Source organism: Lissotriton helveticus, chromosome 2_1 (genome assembly GCF_964261635.1).
Source record: "Lissotriton helveticus chromosome 2_1, aLisHel1.1, whole genome shotgun sequence".
Lineage (NCBI taxonomy): Eukaryota > Metazoa > Chordata > Amphibia > Caudata > Salamandridae > Lissotriton > Lissotriton helveticus.
Window position 1 is genome coordinate 896753963 of NC_136059.1, and position 25079 is coordinate 896779041.

Sequence of the window (25079 nt, forward strand, 5' to 3'; positions counted from 1 at the left end):
ATGGAATGTGCGGGGGCTTAACTTCATGAGTAACAGGTATAAGGTGCATGCATACCTAGTGCGCAGGGGGGTTCAGGTAGCTTTTCTGCAGGAAACCCACTTAACTCTGGCAGAGGGGCGGGCGCTGCAGCGGCGATGGAGGGGGCAACTTTTCTATACTACTTATTCCGCCCATGCTAGAGGAACGTTGATTTGGGTTCGAGCGGGTGTCCCCTTCCAGCCCATGACGACGGAGGTTTATTCAGATGGGAGGTTTGTGGCAGTAATGGGGAGGTTGGATGGTCGAGATGTTACGCTTTGCAGTGTCTATGTCCCTAATTTTGATCAGGCCGCGTTCTTTTCGGCGTTGTCAAAGAGGTTGGCGTCTATGTTGATCGGCACGGTGTTCCTGGGGGGGGACTTTAATTCGGTGGTGGATGTGGAACTAGATCGCTCCCATCCCCCGCTGGCTCAGTCGGTAGTGCGCAGGGTGGCCAAGGCCCGGAGGAACTGGCAAGAGCAATGGGGCCTCCTGGACGCCTGGCGGATGCTCCATCCCGCCGACAGGGACTACTCATTTTACTCCACGCCTCATGATCTCCACGTACGCCTTGACACTATTCTTTGTACTTCTGGGGCCCAGGAACTAGCGTGCAGTAGCGAATACTTGGCGAGGACTATCTCGGATCACAACCCTTGCTTGCTCACGGTCCTCTGGTCTAGACAGCGGCAGCCGATCCCCACGTGCCGGCTGAATCCGTTGACGCTGGAAGACCCGATATTTCACACAGAGTTGCAGGAATGCATTGAGCGCTATTTTCGGGAAAATGCGGGCACCGCGACTGCCAGGGCGATCAAATGGGACGCCCTCAAAGTGGTGGTTCGAGGCGCGTGCCTTTCATCCTCGGCCGGGGTGCGTAGGACGCTGGTGGCTGACGTGGAACGGGAGGAGGCCTCGCTTCGACAGGTGGAGAAGGCTAACCACACGGAGGGGGGCGATAGGGAGGAGGTGTTGGCGGCTAGGGAGCGAGTAGCCACCCAAGTGGAAAGGCTTCGCTGCCATGACTACCGGGAGTATATGGTCCGGGCCCATGCCGAGAGGGATCGGGCCGGATCGTTGCTGGCGTGGCTAGCAAACCCTCACTCTGGGACCACACCGATTCTGTCCCTGAACACGCCTGCCGGTACGCTGGTTTATTCCAAACAGGAAATTAATGGTCAGTTCCTAGCTTACTACTCGGAGCTCTATCGGAGCAGACTGTCTATACTCCCGGCGGGATTGGATGCCTTCCTAGATGAGGCTCGGCTGCCGCAGCTGGATTCGGAGCATGGAAATGCCCTGGGTGCTGCTCTTACGCTGGGGGAGATTAGGGCAGCGATTAAGCACATGGCCCGGAAGAAGACGCCAGGGGGTGATGGTCTTCCGGTGGAGTTCTATGCCGCGTTCCTTGACCTCCTGGCGCCTCAGTTGTTACAGGTCTATGGGGAGGCGTGGGAGCTGGGCAGGTTGGCGGAGTCGACGAGGGAGGCGATTATAGTGCCGTTGTTGAAGAAGGGCGGCCTTCTCACGGCACGAACGGCATACCGTCCGCTCTCGATGCTCACTGTGGACTATAAGGTGCTGAGCAGGGGTCTGGCCACACGACTGTCTGCCCATATGTGCTCTCTCGTTCACCCGGACCAGGCGGGCTTTATCCCCACGCGGAGCACCTCGACGTGTATACGGCGCTTGATACGGGTCATGGACGTTGAGGGGGAGGGCCCTCCGGACGTGGCTGTCCTCTCGGTGGATATCGAAAAGGCGTTCGATAGTGTAGAGTGGCCGTATCTGTTCTGCGTGCTTCGCCGGTTCGGGTTGGGGGACGGCTTCGTCCGCTGGACGCAGCTGCTATATGCTTCTGCTACTGCTAGGGTTCGCACGGGCCGTACGATATCTGCGGCGTGTTCAGTGATGAGGGGTACCAGGCAGGGTTGCTCCCTGTCCCCGCTCCTATTTGCTTTGGCGATTGAGCCGTTGGCGGCACGGGGGCGACAGGGGCGGCATTACGAGGGGGTGCTGTTGCGTGGTGTTCAGCACTATATTTCCCTCTAAGCCGACGACCTCCTGTTGTATTTGGCTGATGTGGAGACTTCGGTGCGGGGCGCGCGGGCCTTGCTCCGAGAGTTTGGTGAACTGTCGGGGCTACGTGTTAACTGGTCCAAGACCTGCTTGTTCCCCCTGACTCCCCGATGTGCCCGGCCTGCGGAGCTTGGGGAACTGCGTTGGGAGCCTGAGTGTCTACCGTACCTCGGGGTTCACATTTATCATACCCACTCGTTCCTGTATGAGGGAAATGTGGGCAGAGCGCTGAGAAGCGTCAGAGGCAGTATTGGATTTTGGCGCACCCTTCCCTTGTCTGTGGCCGGACGGATAGCATTGCTGAAGATGGTGGTCCTCCCGCGCCTGCTTTATTTTTTCTGCACGCTGCCGGTGTGGATTCCGCTTTCTTTCTTTCGGACATTGCGGTCGATGGTGATAGGCTTTATATGGGGCTCTGGCAGGAGGCGTGTAGCTTTAACCACCCTACTCAGATCACGGGAGGAAGGTGGCCTAGCAGTGCCGGATTTTGAATGGTACTATCTGGCGGCGCAGCTACACGCAGGCTGTGGCGCGGGAATTTAGGGGCCCAGACGGCTCACAGGGCAGGATTATACAGCGGCATGTTCTATCTTTCATACTGCTTCAGCAGGGACTTCGGTTGGACCAGCTGTCTCTGGAGGAGCGCACCCTCCGCCACTGCTGGCTTTGTAGTCAAAAGCGGGCGGGTATTCATGTTCCTTACGCGCCGGAGATCCCCTTAGGCATGTGTACTGCCCTCCAGCACGGCGGGGACTGGTCGGGGCTGGCTACTTGGGAGGACCGTGGGGTCCACATGGTAGGAGATTTGTACAGGGATGGTGTCTTGCTGTCGTTTTCCGATCTGCAGGAGGCGTTCGATTTGCCGAGGGGCGACTTCCTACTCCACACGGCTTTGGTCTCTGCGATCCAGAAACGCTGGAGGAAGGGTCTGGCGGAACCCCCCACGTCGTTGGGCTGCCAGTACATCGTGATGGCTGCTGGCACCTTCAAAGCTATTACTTGTTTGTATAGGAGATTGGCGCTAGATGGCCCCCCCCACTGGATAGGCTGCGGGAGCGCTGGGAAACGGACCTTGGCCGGCAGATACCGGAGACGACTTGGCCCCAGCTTGTGCGTCGGGCCTGGAAGGGCAAGCGCAATGCCCGGTTCCAACTGGTCCAATACTTCACTCTACATAGGGCGTATTGGACGCCGGCCAAGATCCAGCGGGTTTTCGGTGGGGCGCAATCGACGTGTCCCCGTTGTAATTCGGGGGGTGCTGACTTTGGGCACATGTTCTGGGCCTGCGCGGGGCTTGGCTCGTACCGGGTTGATGTTAGGATGTGTTTGAATGAGATTACAGGACGCCAAGTTGAAACTGACATGGGGGCCTGCCTTCTACTCTGGTTCCCGCACACACCGGCCACGAAGGTTACCAGTAAAGTCCTCGATTTGGGGTTGATCCTGGCCAAGAGGGAGCTCACGATACATTGGAAATCTAGGGGGGGCCCAGCTTCCTGAGATGGCGGGGGTGTTTTCAGCAATGGGCGTCTAGTGAAGGGACCCTTCGCTTACAATTAGCCAGCCGCGCCAATAATAATAAAGCACTAGAAGCGGCCAGGGCGTGGAGTGCGCTAGTGGTAGAATTACAATCAATGTCAGAAGTCGCAGAGGGCAGTGAGGCGGAGGTCCAAGCAAGCCAGGAAGAGGCGACGGAGGCGGGGAGGGCGGGGACACCCACTGGGGACATAGTACACTAGGCCTCCATACTCAATGGCAGCCGAGGACCCGATTGGTAGTACTGCGGATTGTGAACGCTGGGCTGAGTTGCATGCACTGGTCTGTGTAGCGTTTGGTCCCCTTATAGGTTGGGGAGTTACTGTTCAAGACCAAGGAGTAGTCACATGCTGTTTCATGCAGATTTATGTTGCATTGCAAGAGTAACGACTGAGGCACACTGGCACGGGGGGGTGGGGGTAGTGGGGGTGGGGGGAGCGAGATGGTTAGGGCGTTGATATGTGGGGCAAATTTGTTGTACTATTGATATGCTTCGTGCAACTAAAGAAACCACTGTCATTTGGTTGTGTGTGGATGTATAAAATCAATAAAACTTTGTTTAAAAAAAAAAAAAAGCGTGTGGCCCCCGGAGTGCGTTGGCAGAGAGACCCATTGGGAGAGATGGGCCAAGTTAAGGGATTCCAACAATGCTTTACACTCAGGGAGCTCAGCCAACTCAGCGTGAATATTAAAATCGCCCAACAGCAGAAAACGTGGAAACCTCAGGGCCCGAGGCACCATAACCTCCAATAAGGCCTTAAGAAAGGGTCCAGGAGGCCCCGGTGGCCTGTAGATTAAAGTGCCCCCTAATGTAAAATGGGGAGAGAGGACAAGGGAGAAATTAAGGACTTCCCCATCTCCTATCTCGTCAGGGGAATCTACATGAAGAACCCAAGATTCTTTCAGAATGATCACTACTCCCCCCCTCCTCCCCAGTGCCCGATCTTTCCTGCATATTTTGAAGCCTCGGGGAATGGCCAACTCGACATCCGGAGCGCTGGCGCTGTTAAGCCAGGTCTCTGTCACAAACAGAATGTCCAAAGAGCCCTCAGACAACAGTTCAAAAATGTCCGCAGCATGTTTGCTCATAGATCGAGCATTGACCAGGGCCGCCGAGATACAGTATGATACATTCGAAGAACGAGGTGGCACTGACAGTGTGGCAGAGCAGCTAAAGCCACAGACAGAGCAGGGACTAAACAGATCTGAAGTCACAGGCAGCCGCACCGAACCCAAGCAACTCGAGGGTTTAAGGGAAAGCAGCTGCTCACGCGTGTAAGAAATATCTGCCATAGTCAGGCCATAAGTCACTTGGTCAGCATGGTCAGCGCCCGGCGCGCCCGAGGCGCAGACGGGCTGACCTTTGGCTTACCTTCGGCGAGCCTTCGGCGCGACCGCTGCGCATTCGAAAGGGCATGTTAAATTTATTGAAGGACCTCCCTCCCCCAGCTAGACCACTGCCACAGGTTCAGCCGGGGTCCAGGACTGCCAGAAAGATGGCCGCCCGTCCTCCACTCAAACGGCCCACCAGCTGCAGTGGAACGGGGCAGGGAAGGCTCACCTCACCCAAGAAAGTGACCAGGTAGGTCAAACACCCCCCCAAATGATTTTAAAAAGTTTAAAATGTTCGATAAGATAAAAATACACAGGCTCAGACGCGCGAGCCTCCAAGTGTGCAGGATAATACAAAGCGTTTCTAAAAATATACAGCAGTCGTTTTACAAAGCAAAGCTTCTTTATAGCGAATTATGGCCACAGAGCAAAGCGGATCTGCATGGGAGCTACCACCAACCAACACTAACCGCAAATGCCTCTGCCAACAGCTGAACTTATTGAAGGATCTCCCTCCCCCAGCTAGACCGCTGCCACAGGTTCAGCCGGGGTCCAGGACTACCAGTAAGATGGCCGCCCGCCCTCCACTCAAAGGCACACCAGCCGCGGTGGAACGGGCCAGGGAAGGCTCACCTCACCCAAGAAAGTGACCAGGTAGGTCAAACAGCCCCCCAAATGTGCCTTCAGTTTCATGCTGAAGATGTGCAGACCGTCACAGTAGTGCTACTGTACATCCCTAATCAGAGATGCTGTGCTTGCCATTGGTGAATTCTCTAGGGGCAAATCTTCAAAACAACCACTTTAAGCATTATGCTGATAAAGTTAAGCAGGCCCTCCCTCAATGCACGTGGGCAAGATCGGTGGTAGGACGAGTTAACAGAACCTCATAGAAACACTTGGGTAGATGTTCATGGCTGCAGTGGGGGCATGTTTAAGATCCTTAGACCATGAAAAGCATATGGTCAACTTCAGTGAAGCATAAGTGTGCCTTCTCTTGGTGAAATCAGGGTTGGACCAGGCCGTATGGGAATCTTGTCCTGGGACAAGCATTATCATCACTACCAGGTGGCTTAAGTACTGTCTCGGACCAGTGCAGCGGATAAACCTGTGTCTTTAAATGTACGAAATATTTAAAAGAAATTAACAGTAGTATACAGCTTTAAAAAACTGTACAGTAAAATTACAGAATTACAAGTTGATCTAATTACTGTTTTAGGTAGGTTACACTAAATGACCAGCCGCGTAGCTAGGGCGGTGCGGGGGGGTGGGCGGTCCGCCCCAGGCGGCACCATTTTTGAGGCGTCCTCTGTGACACAGTGTGAGGTGACCTGACCAGTATGACCTAGCTTCGGTAACTGCAGGCAGCAGGCTGCTGCTCACACAAATGCGGGACTTACTTTTGTCAATTTAAAGTCCCGCGTTTGCACTGTGCGGCTGTGCCTGCTGCAGTAGTTACCGTAGGAGCAGGAGGAGTGCATCAGTGCAGGCCAGGCTGCAGTGCAGCGCGGCCACCAGCCGCGTGCCTCGCTCCGGCCGTTGTTGGCCCCCGCCTCGCTAACACTAGTCCTCCAGGGCCGACAATCAGTGGTAGCGTGCGCGCGAGCGCAACCAATGACGGCCCTGTAAGGACGCGACGGTAGCAGTGAAGGTGACACGTTACGCGCTCACCCCGCCCCTACGCTCTCCTGAGGACGGAGTCGAACTGGAGACCATTCTTCTTGCCTTCAGTGCTTTAATTATACAGTATAAATAAATTAAATGATGCTGTCTTGCAGCCAGGCACACACATTTTCAGAGTGACTCAGACTGATTAGTTCACAAGAGGTGAGAGAGAGAATTTAGAACCGTCCGTCCTTAAAGATGCCCGAATCGAATATTTTACACGTTCTAAGCCAAATTATTTGAATTTGATCCAAAATTAAAACATTATTGGCAGCATGAAAATTTAAAATATTTTGAATTATTCAAATTCACACTGCGGAATGTAAATTTCAGAAGTTCAAGCCACTCATTGTGGTATGATGTAATGTTTCACGCCCTCGCTATTATCTGAAGGAAGACCTCCCATTATTGAAAATTAGATTCTCCATGACTATGGAAGTGCCTTCCCAGTGTGTTCTTGTGGTTGGAGTGTTTACCATTTATTTCAGTATTATCCTTGTACCTGTGTTTGGTACCCTTTTGTAACTTGCACACACGTCACTTTTCTCTAATAACACACTGTTTGCTACCTCTCACAGTTTGTTTGCTTTAGATACTTGCACAAGTGCCACCATTGCCTACGTAACGTTTGTTCTTGTGCTGGAGTGTCTGACATTTATTGCAGTATTATACCTCTACTTGTACTTTGTACGCTTTTGTAACCTGCACACATATCACTCTTTCCTCCTGGAATGTACCGATTGCTACGTCTTGTATTTTGGTTGCTCACTATTGTCACTTTTGTCTCATGTAACTTAACGTTTGCTTTTGTAATTTGTTCACTTGTAATTTCCTCCTCATGTATCATTACTGTTCCTATTGTGAAGCGCTCTGACACCTTTGGGTAAAGTCCGCGCTATATAAAATCGCATAAATAAAAAAAAATAATAATAAATGAAAATCAAGGTAACTATTAGCAGCAATTCTACATGTCTCTCAGACATCTTTCAAGTGCTCACCATCTTTTTTCCCAAGGGGCGACAATCTGAGGGATAGCCCCGGGCGCCACAAGCTCTAGCGACGCCCCTGCAAACGACGAATACAATGAAGAACAAACCCAATTCTTTCTTAAGTATCACATAGATAAAATACTTCAGTATGCCTGCCCTTCTCATTGGTTGAGCAGAAATGGAAACACCAACGTTCAGTAATTATACCATAGTAATTTTGGGTAAAGTGCAGGATAAAAATATATATAACTTAGTCTTCATACGGAGTTCATTTTAATAATGATATAGGGAAAATTTCAAATAAAATGCTCTGTGCAATCTCTATACGACTGGATTATATTTTAACCTCTGTTTCTACTTTACAAATCCCCATCAGCCAAGCATTTCTCAGTCCCAACACCCTTAAAACTACCCTCTTTAAAAGACTTAAAATAATGCATTATGAGAAAATAAGGATTTATACTAAAGTGCAAAGTACCAGATGTTAATTTCTTATATTCTTTAACGTGACACCTCTTTCAATCGTTTGTAAAAACGCATTACCTCCTCGTCCGTCTTCCTCGCCACAGTAATTACCCATGAGCCTCCGGCTCCCACAGAAACTCCAAGTCAAACTTTACAGTCTAGTCTCCCTCTCCCAATATGGCCCAGTTGGCAACAGCCAATCCCATAAAGGGATACAGAAACAGACAAACGACCTGTTTTTTTGTTTCTGCACTATTCCGAGTGCTGTCTGCCTGCGATGCAGGTAAGTGGGGCTGGGGTCCTGCGTTAGCTGGGCTCTGGGTCCTTGTGGGGTTTTGGTGTTGGGGAATGTTGGTGTGTTTTATTTGTTTTATTGTCTGTTCCCCGCATCTGCCGTATTTCTTTATCTCCTCTTGTCCTGTATTAGCGGACTCGGGATTACATGGAGGTAGGCTCGGATGGGAGTCGGCCTCCGTTGGGGGACACACGAGTCTTGACCTGCTTTAGTGGTCTTTATGACTCATTTGGCACTGTTTAGCGCGCCCTGCTCGGCGGTCGTTAGGCGTTCCGGGTGTCTGTTTTTTCCCCCGTGGGTGAACGGAGTTGCTGAGCTTCTCCGTTGTTCCTTACCTTATATTTTGCCTCCGCTGCATGTTTCTTGTCGAGGGGGTCTAGCGGCTTCAATAGGGAGGCGCACCGGACTTCCTCCGGTTTTATAATTGTGTTATGGGTGTGCAGTGGGAGGTTTTGTTGGTTGCCTAGCAACTTCCGGCCTCTTTTACCGGTCGTATTTTCTGAATGGTGCCTGTGTGGATTCACTCGTGTTTGGCAGTCATGGAAGGTGGTAAATCAGATATGGCTGATCCTGGCTCTTCTGGTTCTGGAGTGTCGATTCCTTCTATGGGATTATTGCAGAAGATAATTAATTCTGCTGTGGCTGCTGCTTTACAGGATAAGGTGGCTGTTCCTCCTGTTAAATAAAAAAAATGAGGGATGATGATGCTCCTGCTCTTGACTCTGACACTGAGGAGGATGTTGATGTCAAGGGTCGTTTTGTGGAAGGTGCCGACCTTAAGGCGGTGCTGGGTCACATTCGCAAGAATTTGTTTTTTCCTGACTCTGTTGTACCTTTGGAGGATGATTTATTTTGCGCAATATCAGCGTCCTGAACCTGATTCTTTGCCCCTTCATTTTTCTGTTTTGAAGGTTTTGGAGACGGAGTGGAAGGATGTGGACAAGGGCTCTTTTCCACGTTTTTTGAATAAACGCTATCCTTTACAGGACTTTTCCGTGAAGTTTCCTTCCTCAGTTAAGGGTGATTCCTTGATGGCTAGTATGTCGTCTCATGGGACGGTTGTTTCTGAGGATTCCTCTCCTGCTGACCCGGTGGATCGTAAGGTGGGCGGTGCGATGAAGCACACTTTTGCTGCTGCTAATTTTTCCATCCGGGCGGTGGCCTATTCCTCTTACGCCATCCAGTCTTTACTTAGAGACTTTCAATCATTGTCTGAATTGTTGGACCAGGGGGAAGATGTGTCTACTACGCTGGCTATGATGGAGCAGCAGGTTCTTCTGCTTTCTGACATGTCTTTTGATTCCTTGGGGGCGGCTGCTTCTGCGGCAGGGTCTTCTGTCGCTGCAAGGAGGCAGTTGTGGCTCCGCTCCTGGAAGGCTGATGCTGCGTAGAAGGGTCTGTTGATGAAGATCCCCTTTACTGGTGCTAAGCTGTTTGGTTCCCCATTGGATGATATGGTGAAGAAAACGGCGGAAGACCGGAAGCTGCTTGCTCCTGAACGGCATGGTCGCTTCCGTGCTTTTGGTTCGCAGAGGGCTTGGTCCTTCACGGAGGGGCCGTGCGAATCAGCCCTTTCGTGGGCGGGGACGTGGCCGGGGTGCTCCTTCCTTTGACAAGTCCCGGTTCTCCGGCGCTTCTGCCTCCTCCTCTACTGCTTCAAAATCATGACTGGTTTGCTCCTGGAGTAGGTCCGGTTGGGGGTCGTCTAAGTTTCTTCCGAGACTCTTGGTGCGAGACTGTTTCAGATCAGTGGGTCCTTCAGGTGGTTTCGGAGGGTTTTCGTCTTAGATTTACCCAGGCTCCCCCAGACTGTGTCAGGTCCACTCCTTCTCCCAGAGACGCTCTGAAGAAGGTGGGCCTTTTGGAAGATATCGAATTCCTGGTGCAAAAGAGAGCGGTAATTCCCGTGCCAGGGGATCAATTGGGGTTGGGAGTTTATTCCATTCTCTTCCTGGTGTCCAAACGCAGAGGGGATCTCAGACCTGTGATGGATTTGAAATGGGTGAATACTTGTGTTCCTCATCAAAAATTCATGGGGGTTTCTCTTCAGGAGATCCTTCCTCTTGTTCCTCAAGGGGATTTTCTGGTCTCAATAGACTTAGGGGATGCATATCTCCATGTGCCTGTACATCCCGACTCTCAGAAGTTTCTGCGGTTCTGCGTCATGGGTCGGCACTATCAGTTCCAGGTATTACCTTTTGGGCTCTGCTTTTCACCCAGGGTTTTTACTAAGGTTCTGGCCCCTCTTGTTGGCCAATTACATGGGGAGGGCATTAGCGTTTTTCGTTATCTGGACGATATTTTGATTTATGCTTCTTCTCTTTCTAAGGTGGAGTTGCATGCCGGAGGGTGTGCCATGTCCTGGAGCATCGCGGATTCCTGGTGAATGTCCCGAAGTCCTCCCTGGGTCCTGCTCAGGAATTGACTTACATTGGTGCGCTGTTCAAGACTCAGTTGAGGATGGTGTTCCTGCCCCCTGCTCGGATAATGTCTCTGATCTCTGCTGTTTGTTCCCTGTTGATGGGGCCTTCTCATCCTGTGAGCCTGTGGTTGAGGGTGCAGGGTCTGATGTTGGCATCTTTGATGACGGTGCCGTGGGCTCGCCTGCACATGCATCCAGTGGTGTCCCACATTTTGTTGCATTGGGACCCCTGTTCCCTAGATATGACTGTTTCGATCCCTGTGTCATCGGAGATTCGGGTGGTCTTGAGTTGGTGGTTGGACGAGGTTCATCTGTCTCGGGGTCGCCCTTTTTGGTTCTCCCATCTCGAATTCTCACTACAGATGCCAGCCTGTTGGGTTGGGGTGCTACTCTGGGGGATTCGACGGCGCAAGGGGTTTGGTCTCGCTCTGTGATCTCCTGTTCTTCCAACTACAAAGAACTGAAGTCAGTTCAGTTGGGCCTGTTGGCCTTCTCGGATCTTCTGTTGGGTCACCATGTGCAGGTCTGGACGGACAATCAGGTGGTGATGTCATATATCAACCATCAGGGGGGTTGCAGGGTTCTTTCGCTCAGTTGCCTCAGTTGTCGGATTTGTTCTTGGGTGGAGTTGCGCCTGGCGTCCCTGTCTGCGATTTACCTACCTGATCAGGAGAACACTGTGGGGGACTGTCTGAGCCGTGTGTTTCCCTCCATGGGTTCTTTGTCCCTGACCCACTTGATGTTTGGGAGGTTGAAACGGGTGTTTGGGTCTCTGATTGTAGACTTCTTTGCGTCCCAGTCCAATGCCAAAGTCCGCTCCTTTTGCACAATTATGCCTTGTCGGGGTGCTTGGAGGGTGGATGCCCTGTCGTTCCGTTGGCCGCGAGACCTCTTGTATGCCTTTCCCCCTGTTCCCCTGATTCCCGCTGTCCTGCAGAAAATCAAGAGGGAAGGGTCATTTGTAACCCTGGGCGTAGTGGACGTAGTGGGGCTTCGTGAAGCTACGCGAAGTGGGCAAAAAACTACGCCCACCGGCGCACTTCGCGTAGCCCCGCTACGCGCCACCCGCCTTCCTCCTGCCCTCCCTAAATGCTTACATTAATATATAAAAGAATTATAAAACCACTTACCTTGTCCTGCCGCGTCCCCAGGGCTCCCGCTCGTCATTGCGCCGCCGGAGCGAGCGTCTTGGATGCTAATGCGCATGCGCGGCCCCCAGCGCATGCGCATTTCTCGTGAGCCATCCGCAAGCCATCCGCAGGGGAGTAGTGGTTGGTACGGCATGTGTTCCAATCTACTGTAATGGCTAGTACAGCACAGTGTCCCAAGCTATCCACCCATGGGCCAAGCATGCAGGCTGCCTTAAAGAGAGATGTTGTATAGGGGGAGGAGGGGGTGGGGATGGAGTATACTAGCTCCCGCCCACCGGAATCCTGGTCCTGGCTTGCGTAAAGGGAGCGGGCTAGCCTAGCCTATGCCTCTGTTACTTCCAGCCTCTGACGTATCTTCATCCTGCAGGCTAAGAAGATATGTGGTGAGGGGACCCCACAGGTCTTTAGGACGTGACTGTTGTGGCAGAAGTTCGGCATACGTGTGTAGATGTTCCTGCCAAGTAGACATCGTGGTCAACCATATCTTGAATTTTGGCGCGCGGCCGCGGCCCCAGCAACACGCAACATGACGTTTAGCTAATAGGAGGCCTAGCGCAAAAAATGTCCTATGTGCTTTTATCGCTGGACTCGACAGGCCCAGTAGGGCAATCCTAGGACAGGGTGCAGTGCCCACCCCAATCATGTCCGACAATGCCTTAAATATCTCATCCCAATATGTCGCAACGGCAGGGTACAGCCAAGCCAAGTGGAGAAAGTCCGCACCCTCGCTTCTGCATCGTAAACATCTGTCATTGTCACGGAGCCCAAAGCGGAACAGTTTGGCAGGGGTATAGTAGAGTCGGTGCAAAAATTTTAAATGAACCAGTCTGAGACGTGCATTGCCTGTCACCGTATTGGTATGCGAGCAGCTTTCTTCCCATTGCTCGTCCGACAGTGATGCGCCTAGATCCTTATCCCAGTCGCTTCGCGCTCTTACTGACGGGGGAGATGGAGCAGTTTGCGCATGTTTATATAGCATAGAAACTACATGTTTCGGGGATTCCGCTTGGAGGAGGACGTGTAGGGGTGCCATAGTATCCGGCTCATCAGGGAAATTGGGTGTGACCGCCTTGACATTCTGACGCAGCCGAGTATAAAGGAACGTATCCATTACTGAAGGGGTGTTATCACCGAAGAGTTGAGCCGACGTGCAAAATCGCCCCTGGAGATACAGATCGCCCCAAGTGCGGATCGCATGTTTCGCAAGCATTTTACGGCCAATCTCCTCACAGGGGACACTGAGTCAGGGATCATGCGCTAGGGGCATACATGGCGAGTATAAGAACTTGACCCCCATATTATCAGCTATGCGCTTCCAAGCTTTCACCGTACAGTCCACCGTGGTAGGGTCACGGTCCAAAACGCGGGCCGGGGCATATAAATAACCCGATGGCTGGGCAGGCCTCATATAGCCGTCCTCCACCGCCAGGTGTGCCATAAAGGGAGGAGGATGTAGCCAGTACACAACAAAGTGTCCCTGGGCACAATCATAGTATCGTTGAAAATTTGGAACATCAAATCCACCTTGGTGATAAGGCAACATGAGTGTCTTCAGACTAAGCCTAGCCTGTTTGCCACCCCAGATAAGTCTAGACAGCTGGGAATTGAGGGCGCGGAAGAAGTAGGAGCCTGGACTCTACGATATATTAATAAAAAGGTATAGGAGCTTGGGGAGGACCACCATCTTAATCAGGGAGATGCGCCCCGCCATTGACAGTGGGAGATGGATCCACTTAGTGATGGTGTCGGTCAGTTCATCCAGGACAGTACCATAGTTAGCCCGAATGAGAGCTTCCCGGTTTCTAGTCACTGTTATGCCCAGGTATTTTATTTCATCTGTCTCCCACAGCAGAGGGTAATCCAGAGGGAAGTGCAAGGTCTTGTCCGTCAAGGGGAATAAGCAGACTTCGACCAGTTGATCTGTATCCCCGATAAGGCTCCAAATTTGGTTATCTCTCGCAACAGAGGGTTAAGGTTATCTTGCGGTTTGTGAACATATAAGGTCATGTCATCAGCATATAATGCAATGAGCAGCTGGCGTTCCGGGTATATTAAAGAGCGGTGGTTGTGATGTTGTCGGAGTTTGGCCGCCAGGGGCTCAATACCGATCGCGAAGAGGACCGGGGAGAGCGGGCAGCCCTGCCGGGTACCCCTATGGATCGCAAATGGGGCTGAACGGGAGCCATTTAACAGGACAGAGGCTTGCAGTTTGCAATACAGCAGTAGGATCCAATCAAGAAAGTTAAAGGGGATCCCCATCCGCTCCAGAAGGGCCAGGAGGTAGTCCCACTCGAGGGCATCGAACGCCTTTGTGGCGTCTAGGAAAACTGCAGCAGCCTCGCATCGAGGATTAATGTCCTGCAGTACAGCCTGCAGGGTGCGCAGGTTGTGTGACGTCGCTCTATTTGGGACGAAACCCGCTTGGTCAGGCAATACCAGATGTTCCATCAATAGGTTAAGGCGAGTCGCAAGTACTTTCGCCAAGATTTTCACATCAGTATTTAGCAATGAAAGAGGTCTGTAAGAGTCGCAGTGCTCTGGAGACTTGCCCGGTTTCAACAGGGATGTTATTAGGGCTTCACGCATAGTGGTCGGCAAAGTTCCCTCTTCAAGGGCCGAATAGTAAACTTGTTTCAGTATTGGGGCGAGTAGATGAATATAGGCCTTATAAAAGTCAATTGGCAACCCGTCTGAACCAGGTGATTTGCCCGACTTCATAGACATGATAGCGTCTTTTATTTCGTCCAGCTCGAGTTTCTGCTGAGATGGACCAATCCACGCAACAGCAGTGTCATCGAGGTACAACCGCAAGTCAATAGGTGTCGATCTTTGGGAGGTGTATAGTGTGGAGTAGTGATTAGTAAGGATGCGGAGTTGTTCTGCAAGGTCTCCCTGCGGGACCTGATGTTCGTCCAGTAAGGTCGCGACATAGTTGTGATATCTCGGGGATCTGATAGCAAAGGCAAGTGCCCTGCCAGGCCTATCTCCCTCGCCGTAGAGGCACGCTGTGTACGGTTTCCCAAGGAACTTACATTCCTTTTCCGCCACCTCCTCATATTCATTCAGCTTTTCCCTAAGGAGAGCTTTAGAAGTATGTACTCGCGCGTCACGAGTCATGTCCCGTTCAAGGTCCCGGAGCTCAGTTTCTAGCTTGCGCAGTTCGCCACGTAGCAACTTGAGGACGCCACCACCTTTCGCGATACAACACCCCCTGACCGTGACCTTAAAGGCCTCCCATACCGTCGTGAGATTCGACACGGACCCCACGTTACGCTCAAAGAAGTCTTGTATGTCATGTTCGAGTTCTGCCTTAAAGGCTGAATCAGTGAGGTGTGCGGGATTCAGGCGCCAACTTAAATATGGGGAGACATCAATGGGTATGCGTAATGTGAGGGGGACTGGCGAGTGATCTCAGAATGTCCTGGCAAGGTGTAGAGCACTAACCAGCCAGGGAAGGAGGCCAGCCGATAGGAACACGTAATCAATCCGCGCCCATGTGGAATGCACTGCAGAGTGATGTGTACCCTGTTTGAGGGAGGGTTGTAAGTGCCTCCAGGCATCGATGTAGTGGTGTTCCTCGACAATAGTTGATAATGTACGTTGGGCATGAGTGTAGTGCAACGCCTGGGGGTGAGATCTATCCCGGTCTGGTTCCAAAGCTGTATTGAAGTCACCACCCAATATGACGTGGCCTATGTCCAGTGTTTGAATTTTACCCCACATCGTAAGAAGTGCAGATGTGTCGTCTGTGTTGGGGCCATAATAGCAGGCAAAGAGGACTGTATGCGAGTGTAGTGACCCCCAGACCATGCAATATCTACCTTCTGAATCTATCTCAGTCCCAGCAGGTGTAAACCGCATCCCCCGCCTGACCACTATTGTCACTCCCCCGGCATAATTTGAATAAGAGGAGAACACCTTGCATGAGGCCCATCTAGATGCAAACAGAGGGGAACCTTCAGGTCTTAAGTGTGTTTCCTGAAGCATGGCAATTGATACCCCCTGCCTGTCCAGGTAACCTAAAATTTGTCTCTTCTTTCGCGGGTTGTTCAGCCCTCGAACATTCCAGGAGACCAGCCGAAGTTGCTGTGTCGGTTGCGAGTCCGCTACATCACCCATTCAACCAAGTAAAGATGTGTGTAGCATATAGGCATCTCATTACAGATCAAAGCAGAATCAAGTACACAGAAAGAACATTTCCATCCCACTAGCCCCCTGTTAGACCGACTCCGAACATGCGGTACCGTCGCTTTCATAACTACAGCATGAAATCGGAGTGTCATCCCACCCACACCGGCAACCCCAACTAGCTGGGTATATGTTCCCCACCCACCTCCCCAGAACCAAAACAAAACCAAGACCAAAAAAACATTGCATATACCCCTGCCCTCAAGAGGGGAGGGGAGTATAGGGGTTCACCCATTGGGGGTCAGAACTAGGGGCACCAGACCTGCCAACCATCTCCCTACTTACACCCACATTCAACCAGGTTACCCCGGTCGACTCTTGCGGGACGGAGGTGGGTGATCGAGCACTTAATTATACCTCAGACCAATAAGATTTAAAGCGGAACGAATACCTCACCAGTATACACAGGCATCAGTCTTCGCATACCCAGCGTCCACGGATTATTTTGACCCCAAGGGACCGCATAACAGTACATCAGGTTAGTCCTGTTGTGACAATGGTGATTGCGACCTGGAGCGTCGACGAGCTGACTCCTCCCTGTACTGTTCTTTCCTGCATTGTTTGAGGAAGTCTTCCACCTGCTGTGGATTTTGGAAAAAGTGGTGTTTGCCCTGATGAGAGATTTTTAATTTAGCCGGATATAGCGTGGCATACGGGATCTCCTGTGTTTGTAGTTTCTTTTTAACCCCTTCAAATTTGCGCCTGGCCTCTTGGACCGAAGGGGTGAAATCGGGGAAAAAGGATAGAGTTGTGTTGTCATAGTGTACAGTCCCCAGCTCCCTCGCGCGTCTCAACACCGCATCACGGTCTCTATAGTTAAGAAAACGTGCTATGATGGGCCTTGGTTGGGCTCCGGGAGGAGGGCGAGCGGCCAAGGACCTATGGGCTCTCTCAACGATGAGGTGTGCGGAGAATGATTCTTTTCCAAACAGTTCCACTACAAGGTTTTCAACACATAACTCCATCTTCCCCGTGTTGGTGGACTCCGCAAGGCCTAAAATACGAACGTTATTACGGCGGGATCTCACCTCCAAATCCTCATTCTTGTCCGCTATTATTTTGAGCAGCCTGTCCATTTGAGTGACTTGTCTGTGGGAAGAGGTAGCTCCATCTTCCAATCCCGAAATTCTGTCTTTGGCCTCCTTAATGCGAGTGTCATGATGCTCCAACTTAGTCACCACACTGTCCATGCATGTATTTATGGTGTCGATTTTGGAGTCTATTGTTGACAGGCTTTGCTTCATACCCAATAAGAGTGCTTTCCAGTCTTCCTCCTGAGGGGCCAAGGCAGGAGGGCTGTCCCCTTCTTCCGGCATCGTTTTTGAAGTTTTCTTGGACTCAAATGGGATTTTCGACTGTTTGGAATCGCTGCGGCCCATGTCCCGCCTTGGTGTCCGTGACGCAGTAGAGGAAGTGGCCGCCTGTTTTCAGGAGGGGTCAGGCAGAAGGGGGGGGGGGGCTAGTGTAGACTGGGCGGGAAAAACAGGGTATGAGTTGAAGGCCACACGTCGTTTCAAGTTCCAGTCGAGCGGAGGGGTTCAGGGCCAAAAGGCCTCCGCCAGCGTGCTGAAGAAGTGCCGCCTGCGATCAGGTTATGGTAGGGCGGAATAGGCTCCTAGATCAGGAGGGGGCAAGGGCATGCACCGAAGTGGCAATGCCGCCTTCAGCGCCGAGCGAGTAGGGACCCTTGGCTCTCCGGGGGGGCTCCATGTGTCCCAGGTGGTGGAATTATGAGCAGAGCCACGGACAAAGTTCTCCCACCTACAGCTTGAGGAACGGCGATGTGCCGCATTAGCGGATTAGCGGGGTACGCAGGGACAGATATGAATTCCTCAATATTAGTTGTGGGTCAGTTCTCAGAGAGGCACAGGTAAGCAGAGAAGAGGGTCATTAACAGATGCCGCCCGCATGGAGAGGGTGCTTTGTTTCCCAGCCGTCCTGTATGTGGGATGATCTATCGGGCTATCGTGGACAAGACCTTTAGCAATTTTTCAGCCCCCGGGAGGGGGAGAGCAAGCAGCTATCAACTGGCCCGTGTTGTTGTCGAGGCGCACTCCCCTCTCGAAAGGAGCGCCGGGCCCATAAACGCGGGAAGCGGTTTTATTGCGGACCGATGTCCCACGCAATAGCCGCCGGCAGCCCAGGCCCAGAACATCTCCAAGCTCCTACTTCAGCAACTAGGATGAGGGAGCCCGGCCGCCTCAGCGCGGACAAGAGAAAACAGCGGGAATGGTGTTCCGTTTCGTTGGGAGGGAAGCTCCCTCCTGATGATCCGCTGCCGGTAGGGTAGCGGGAAGCCGCAGGCGCAGCAGGCCACAGCAGTAACGGGGCCCCTCAGGGAGAATGTTCACAAAGCCACGGGTGGGGAGGCATCCAAGTTCTCAGCGGCAGCGCCGGGGAGCACACAGCCCGGCGTGGGAGTCAGCGGAGCCCTATTGCGCCATACAGCAGCTGTTACGGCCAGGTCCCTGCAGGCCGTGCGGCACCGAGGTAGCGCGGGCGGCCCGCCCTCAGATCGGTGAGTCTCCGGGGATGCAGCGGTAGGGAAAAGCAGCTCCACCAGCCCGGTGGGCCCCCGAGGGGCCGCGGAGGAAGGAATAAGGTACAGTTGCCCCCGGCAAACACTCACCACAGCACACTCGTCAAAACAGTAGGACACAGATCGAGCTTGGTGTCCGGTCCGTGGGGGGTGCAAGCCCAGTCAAATTTGCCCGCAGCGCCAGGGAAGCCGCAGCTTACCGGTGTCGCTCACCTCCAAACAACAGCTAGGGTCACTCCAACGGCAGTGGCGCCTCCGGATTCTCAAATGACTCCCTCGGCGGGGGGGGGGGGAAGGCCTCCCACGGCCGCCACGTAAAGGCCGCAAAGCCTCGGTCTGTCCCAGCGAGAGTGGCCGACGCAAGAGAGCAATCCCACCCAGGCTGCTGTCCGCCCCGGGCTTGTCGGCAGATATCTCCGCAACCGGTCAACCTTCCCCGGCAAGAGAGGTATCGCTGGGTGCAGTTCGGTGTCCCGGACACTGTGGATCGAAGCTCAGCCGGACATCTCAGGTCAGGATCCTTGGAGGATGGGAAGAAGTGCTCGATCAGGCGGGAGCCTCACACCAGTGCGACCATCTTGGTCCGGCGCCACCTAGCGCCCCATGATGTGACAGGTTTTAGACGGAAACTACTACTTTAGATATGCCAGCTTGTCCATTACAGTATCAACAAATGTGTTGAGGCGGTAATAGTCTTATATTGTCACTCTTCTGCACTAGCATTACTAGAGAACATGGCCATGCTCACTGGTGACCATGGCATCCTAGAAAGCTGAATATTCAGACCAAAATACCACTTATGGTTGAGCAACCATACAGGCACACACTAAAGGCATCTGCACACCAATGAACCAACACACTGGAAAATATCAGTCGTCACCAGTGCATCAACACCCATCCAACTTATCAAAAATCACACAGAGAATGTTGCACTTTATCAGCCTCTCACCATACCCATCCAGCACTCTGTGCATTAAGAGTCAGCAGCCTTCCACCTTTATATGAAATGTCCTTCCATTGTTTGTATGATTCGTTTGCATTCACATTGATGTCACTGAAAAGTACGCAGGAAGCCTTGTTAATGTTTGTACTTTTCCCCCTATTCATGACTTTCAACTTCTGAAAAAAAAAGACATGGTAGAAATGCATGCACTTTTGCCTGTGGCTTTTACCAAATTGCTTTTACTATGATTTTTTAAATTGAGTCAAGTTGACATCTAGACTAAATGACTACTGTTTAAGTTAGTAATGAGTACCATGTAGGGTATAATCACCACAGAACACTTGTTCATTAATGTACGAGCAGGAACCAAGGATGCGCTGCCCTCTAGCGTGTGTAACACCACAGCGTAACACTCTCCTCAGCTGATGGCAAGATGTCGGAGAACAGCTGCGTAGTCAAGGATAAGTCAGTACGAATCTCTTCAGCTGTCGTGCACAGCTGCGAAGACGCCAGAGGATGCCCACACGCTCTGTTCAGGAATTCCGCTGAGATAAGTGAAGGCGAATTCCTCAGAGCACTGACACTAAGTCAATGCGCCGCATTCAAACGGATCATCCCTACAGTCCTGACGGAACCGAACTAGAGGGCATGACCGCTGGGCAGATTGAGGAAAAAACTCCCATAAATTTGCCACACGTAGCTGACGTGAGAGAGGAGTTGTAGAAATTACGTTAATGGCATAAACCGCGACATTCGTCGATCTCCTCAGCTGCTCCTGAAATTTAGATTCGCAGACCAAATGCGCTGCAGCCACATTCAGCCTTAATTGAATAATGAGGAAGAAGTCATAATAAAGCCCCTAAATTCACCGAAGGTTCAGAAGGAAATCAGAATGACAGTACCTTGACCTTGCGGGCCCCAAGGTTTGGCTAAATTGGTGGATGACACAAGAGGGAAGTATGGCCGTGCTGCTCCCTCACGCAGACCAGTCGTCGCCAGTGTTGAAAAGAATACCGGAAACGGTAACTGAAAAGTCTTTTTATTCACGGCCTCCACTATGCCACCAGGACAACAAGAAACTTCTTCACATACTCTATTCACGCTCAGTCTGCCACTCCCCAACATTCTAAGGTAGCCTTCACGGACAGAGGAACGTTCCAATGGGGGAAGAAGAGGAAGGGGTAGGAGGAAGGTACCAAGTGGATGAGAACAATTACAAAGGAGCAAATACCTATAGCACGTGTAGCGCTACTTCCGTGTACAGTCTCCATATGCTAATTACCAAGCTGCATAAACATACACAGAATACTCCTGGGATTATAACACTATCCTTCTTATTTTGTTGTTCATTTGATATGTGTTGGGAGGTGGGTTTGGTTCAGATAGTTATTGCTCAGTCGATAGTGATGCTCCGTGCATGTCCACATTGTGATTTGAAGAGGCCAGACAGGCAGAAGATACGGTGAACGAATACAATGGTGATCTTTAATTTGGTTTGTCGCTGAAAGCCTCTCACAACAAAAGCGTTTCAGTGCTATCTTTTGAAGTGAAAAGTTTTAGTAAAAAGATCTGATTAAAAAAAAATGGATGCAACATTAAAAGTATTTAATATTATAAATCAATGTTTAAAATACACTTTAGTACAATAAGGGATTGGTTCTTAAAGTTGGCAAACTATTTTATTATAATTTGTATAGCACTTTGCTAGCTATTTCTATCATTTAAACTTTGCTGTAAACTCTATATAAATCGGATATATTTCTTTCAGAAACTCGAAAACATCATGTAAGTCTTAAAAAAAAAGAGTGAGGCTGGAAGTTTGGGTACTTACTCTGCGTATTACTGCCCGGGCTTTGCTTTTGAGGCAATGCCACTATTTTATTAATTCCGTGGAAGCTGCATTTCGTCTGAACTTTGTATGTGGGTGCACTATGACCCTGACTGCAGCTGATTTGGTTAGTCTATGTGATGTCATCGCTACAGTGCTAAGTGTAGGATGACTGATTTGAGTGAGCGCGAGTGCGATGGCCTTTGATTTGATTGAGCGCTTGTGCGTTGCCGTTGGAGCTCAAAGCAGCAGGACACGAGGGGCTGACTACCGTGGAGACCACCTGACACTGGAAATCCGAGGGTAGTCGGGTATGAAGTCTCACACACGGTTACCTCATGCTACTCCTGTGGTGGCCCTAGGCTCCCAGCTTCATGACCCGAACAGTTGGATCTCATCTAACCAAATTGACAGTGATCTAGCGCCCCTATTGAAAAACTGTCTCACCAACGCTACCCAACACCACAATACTTACCATTAATCATAAATCACTAATAAGGCCCATAAACCAACGAGACCATTTTTGGGTGACTGAATCATGTGACCTAATTAATCAGAACTATTCACAATCTATTTACATATTTATATACAACTGCAGTTTTATCTTTTCTCACCATGGATTTAAACATTTATCATTTTAATTAAGCCACTTAGGCTAATAGATCAACTAATGGTAACAAGACCATGAATAAACAAGACCAGCTTGTCGTTTCAAAATCTAATTTTATTTAAACTTTATTATTCAAGAAAGAGCATTTTATTAAGAATCTTTATTTATCAGCAAAAAGAAAGCAGCATTTATAAGGAAATGATTTATTAGACTGACATCTTCGAGGCAAATCAGTAAGCATGAATTAAATTAAAGCAAAATAGCAGTTTCCATTCCCTCAAACTATTTCCCTGACTATTCTTGCTCCACCTGAAAAGGAAAAAACAAATCAAGACTGCTGTCCTTACGTGAGCCAGAAGTCCGACAGCATGTCACGTCAATCAGGAATCAGAAACGAGCAGGGATCCTCCTGCCCATGAGGTCAGGCTTTATACCTTTTCTATCTAGCTAAACTTTCTACAAATTACATATTTTCTCAGAAATCCACGCCGCTCATTGGCTGCGCCATGTCAGTCCACGATTAAGGCGTTAGATCATCTCCGTTTCTAAACCAAGTCCAGGCTTTTCTTAAGCCCTATTGTCCTCTGCTTTCGTGTCATTCGGCTTCCTCAAAAGAGAAACATTTCTCTCGAGTTACAGTTCATAACTTCCTTGCCTTAGCTATCTTGCTGATTTCCTGTCCTTGAGTCATTTTCTCCAAGAGCACGTTTAGCACAACTTAATAAACTGCATTTTCTGACAAAAATGTCAACGTGGCAAAAGTTTACACTTCTGAATATGTGCAAGGCTCCATTCTGGTCAAGATTCGTAACGCCATTTCTTAGCATGCCTTTAGCCTCACTCGGAAACTATTATTCAAACAAACACAAGACATCATTTAATTAGAGTCTTGAGATCCATTCTGTTACCCACCCCCTTTGCTAATTATTAACCCATTAATTTATGTTACCTAGCTGAGCACTCAAAGCAGCATTTATATCTACCTTCTTCTTTTAAACCGCAAGGATTCTCCACAAGCTTTTTGTCACAAAAAAGTCATAACGTAAGCACATGCTATTAGTTAGACAGCCGCACTTAATACTGACAAAGACAATAGACAAGGTTAGTTTATTATTTTTCTTCGCATATGCAACATAGAGCACATATGTTAATCCCACGTGTTTCTGAATGAATGCATCTTAAAACCAAGTTGATTAATAGTTTAACCACATGCTTATCAGTACTGTTACAATTATTATGGAAGTTTAACTTTGCGAGTTTAAACAAAAAGTTTTTCTTCACCTCGCTCCATCAACAGTTATATATGTCTGTCTGAAAGACAAACTTTCCAATCATTGCATAACTTTCAAGATCCATCTTGGTGACGCTGTCGTTTTGGTTCCTGGCAAAACATTCCGGTTAAGGTAGGCTGAAAGGATACATTTTTTTTTTTTTTGCAGGGTTTTATATAGCGCGAACTAGTCCCGAACTGAATCAGGTTTACATAGCACCAGATACGTTACATGAGAACACGCATTCATTTTTAGGCACGGGGATATTAAGTGATTTGCCCAGAATCACAGGAGGTTTTTGGCGTCGTTATCGAGACTCGAACCCAGATCCCCAGGTCCGAGGTCGAGCGCCCTAGGCCAACTCCTCTCCATAATGTGTCAGTGGAGCCTTTCCATAGATGCTTACAGGATAAGAAGCTACAGCCTGATCTGTAGCCTGCACTTCAGAAGGATCCCTCTTCAAGATGTAGGGCTCTTTCGTGTTTAAAAGCAAAACATTGCACACAGACACTCAACCTCCTACATAGCTATACATCATTATTGCTGTCTATACTAAGGGGGTTAGTGCGTTATTATTAAGAGAGCATGTTCAGCACACAACTAGAATGTATTTACCCAAGTATTCGGCTTTCTTGCCACCTGTCCAATGAACCCAGGTTTCTGGCCCTTATAGTAAGGAAATGAGACCCCCATTCCATTTTACAATACTCAGCACCTTCACCCTTGCACAGAGCACAATGCTGCTATGGCACTTCAAGGATAAAGCACCGTCCGTGCATCCAACTATTGTACCCAATACTGTCCAGTGCTATAATGGTCTCTGTATCACCTCCACATCAGAGGAGCCTGGAGTTGAGTAGGAAGGAAGGGGGCAGGGCTTGGGCACCAGAACAAAGGAGCACACACTAGACTTCAAACGTGAAGCTCCTTACCGTAATAGTGTACGAGCTTCTCATGGCTGCACGAATTTCAGAGTAGTTTCTGAAATTAATCTCATTACATGGGCATAATTGCTTTGTTCCACTCAGGATAACTTGTCACTCATTTTTCACCCCAGGCGTTGAAATGCTTCACATAAGCACACTGCACAAATGAAAATGTCACATACTAGCTAACTAAAAATGTGGCAGCTGAGAAATCCAGAATACAAAACAGTAAAGATCTTTATTACAAGTTTGGGCAGCGTTATGTGTGGTATTTACCACACCAGGGGCCAGATGTAGGTAATCCCAGATTACCGATTCTTAAATACCGAATCATACCGATTCGGTATTTAAGAACTGGCAATCTGGATGTAGGTAATTTTACCGATTTAATTACCGAATTGGTATGATTCGGTAATTACCGAATCGGTATTTACAGATTCCCAGGCCCATAGGAATGAATGGCAATTACCGAATCGGTAAATACCGATTCGGTAATTGGGGGAAACATTGAAGGGTGGCAGGGTGTCACTTTGACACCCTGTTGCACCCCTCAATTGTGCATGGGTGCACATGTTGCAGACATACATGCCCTTAGGGCATGTATGTCTGCAACATGGCACTGTGTAAAAAGCAAAAGAAATGCTTTTTAAAGGGTTTTCATTATTAGTTGGTGCTAAATACGAATTCTTAAACCCCTGTAGCACTGATTACAGTGCTACCTACATGTCAAAATACAGATTCGGTAATTTTACCGATTCGGTATTTTACCGGTTCGGTAAAATTACCGAATCTGTATTTTAACATGCCCCTACATCCCAAACTCC